The sequence below is a fragment of the Pyxicephalus adspersus genome, chromosome 4, assembly GCF_032062135.1.
Source record: "Pyxicephalus adspersus chromosome 4, UCB_Pads_2.0, whole genome shotgun sequence".
In the NCBI taxonomy this organism is placed as follows: Eukaryota; Metazoa; Chordata; class Amphibia; order Anura; family Pyxicephalidae; genus Pyxicephalus; species Pyxicephalus adspersus.
In genome coordinates, this window is record NC_092861.1 from 53154644 (window position 1) to 53157765 (window position 3122).

The window sequence follows — 3122 nt, forward strand, 5'->3', positions numbered from 1 at the left end:
TGTCATGAAGTTTTTGTTTCTCCAGGGAAAGTCAGCAAAGGACATTCACACTGAGATGTCACAAACACTGGGGGAAAAGTATCCTTCCTACAGCACTGTCAAAACCTGGATATCTTGTTCCAAGACTGGGCATTTCACCGTTGAAGATGAGCCCCGCAGTGGGTGCCCCCCCAACCTTAACTGACCCGGCAACCTGCGATGCTGTCCATGAGCTGATTATTGAGGACCGGTGAATATCGACAAAAAAGATAGCCCAGATACTTGACATCCCACAGAAGCGTGTTGGGTTTGTTATCACCACTATCCTAGAGATGCGCAAGCTTTCAGGGAAGTGGGTGCCGAAATGTTTGAACAGTGATCAGAAGAAGGAACGAGTTGAAGCATCCAAAGCCGTTTTGGCCCATTTTTAAACTGCACAGGACTTTTTGGCTAGGTTAGTAACTGGGGATAAAACCTGGCTCCACATCTATGATCCTGAAACCAAGGAACAGTCAAAGGAATGGCGCCACAGCGGGTCCCCGTGGCCGAAGAAGTTCCGAACCCACAAATCGGCCGAAAAAGTCATGGCAACCATTGTCTGGGACAAAAACAGTATTCTGTTGGTAGACTACCTACCTTAGGGCTCTAGTATCACGGGACAGTAATATGCTAACCTCCATGACCAGCTGAAGGAGGCAATTAAGACAAAATGCAGGACAATGCACCTGCACACGTCCAACGTTGTGGCTACCAAGTTGAACACCCTGGGTTTCCAATTGGTCCACCATCCCCCCTACTCACCTGACTTGGCCCCTTCAGACTAAAATTTGTTCCTAAAATTTGAAGAAACAACTGAAGAGGCAACGTTTTGAGGACATTTCTGACGTCAGAGATGCTGCTGAGAGCTGGTTTGCGGCCCAACCAAAGGAATTTTTTTGGAACGGTCTAGAAAAGCTGCAACTACGCTGTACCAAGTACATCAGTCTCAGGGGGGAATATGTTGAATAAATGTGTTATTTCCTAACTCTGGCTCTCTTCTTTCTGGGCAAAGCCTGGAACTTCTCAGCACCCCCTTTTAAAGCACAATGGGAGATGGACTTGGGGGCCAAAAAAACTGATGAGAAATGGTTTAGCACCTGGACAAGAATGGCAAATTGCTCCACAAATGTCCTTACTTTAGAATGCGTTTTCAAGGTAATGATACATGATACAAGGTTTTCTCTAAGTCTATATGTAGGGAGCCCTGGCTGGCCTTGTTACACTTTCAACCATACGGCTTCACCAGGGACCAAATCAAATTGTGTGTATACATACTGTTCGCAGCTAAGCAAAGCATTGTGAAACACTGGAAAACCCAGGCATTACCTTTTTCTAACAATACATTTTTAATTGAGAAACTTTCCAGTATTTTAAAGGATTCACATGAAAAATTTGCTGCTATATGGCAACCCCAGGCAGCAGTACCCATTGCCAAATGTGGGACTTTATTAACCTATTATTGCACTGGTTTATTTACGAGCTTGTTTATATTGTGCCCCACCTACTCCCTTTCCACCTTCCCCCCTTTTTCCTATTCCCCCCTTTTTCTTTTTTTTTTTTTTCTCGACCCCCCCCCCCTCCTATCCAAATTTGATAGGCTGGGTTTGTTTTGTCATGAATACACAAAATGTCCCCTGTTTTGTATGTAAAAATGACTTTAATATTTGTTTTTAAATGGACATGTTATATGCAATGTATGCTACTTTAACTTATTTTGTTGAAAAATTGTAAGCACCAAAACATACTACCTGTGCAGGGGCCCCAAGGGTCAAACAGTAAATAGGAAGGGGCATTGTGTGGCTTCTTGTCTGCATGTTGGGTACCAGGGCTTTAGTGTGGTCATTGGGGGGTTGTTACACATCTCTCTCAATACATCAGCCAGCACAGTGTCTTAATATGATCATTTGTAATAAATAAGTGAATTTTAACACAGTGTGAAAATATTTTTATAAAATATATATAAAACTGGATAGACCTTTTTGTTTTGTTTACTATTTTATAGTTAAATGAGTTGCAATAGTTATTATACAATTCTATATAAGCCTTAGGAGGTATTCATATTTATTAGGATAAAGCAGCTTTTTAATTATGAATAAGTCTTTTTGGATCCTTTAGGTATATGTGAGACTGCCATTTATTGCAAAGTAATTTCATGGGTATAAGGACTACAGATTGTGTTTGGTGGATACAATTTATAATCTCAGACTCAAAAACCATGCTTCTGTAAGCCATGTCAAAAATTCTGAGCATTTAGCCATTGTTGAGACATCACACTTGGTATGCATAATGTCTTTTCTGTCTCTAGGTGTTCCTCTTTTTCAAGTTCCACAATTGAGAGGTATGTTAATTAGCAAAACAAAATGATGTGACCATCACCTGACTTTTACAGTGTAAATGTTTTAATGTTGCACTTATAGATTTTGTATTGCAGTGTTAAATCACCCACTTACTTATATTAGACATCAGAGTCTAATATAGAGAGAGTCTATATACAGAGTCTTTCAGCCCTGCCAAGTACTACTTAGAAGACTTTTCAATATCTGTGTTTTCAGCAGTAAAATAAACATGGACTGAAAGATATTCTTACAATGTATTCCCAGTTTTATTGTGATTTATAAAAAAACAAAATTAAAGCTGAACTCCAGGACAAGAAAATACAGTTTGAATTTAGGAGACTTTTGCATTCTTACGTGTCATGTGTTTTTTTCCAGATCTGTGCAACAATCCAGTATGAAACATTACCTCTGTGCAGGAGCTTCCTGTAATAAAGGCCTGTCACCTCTGCTATCTATACTTGTGTAAAATAAATTGTATCTGCTCTCATTTAATGTTCTGCAGGCAGCGATGTGACAAAATTACGGGGTTAACCATCCTAGCCATTTTTTTTTGCCCGACCTTCGTACGGGCATACCGGCTAGGTGGTTAAATGCAACAGGTGTGGAGTATTTTTTGGAGTGGGGGCTGGCGAGGGCAAGGAAATGAGAAGAGGTAAGTGTGGGGGGGAAGTTGGAAGGGGCAGAGGTCCGAGCTACCCTAGTCATGATGTCACCACTGCTATATTTTGGTATTTCTAAGTTTATAAAAGCATTATACACACAAAGTCC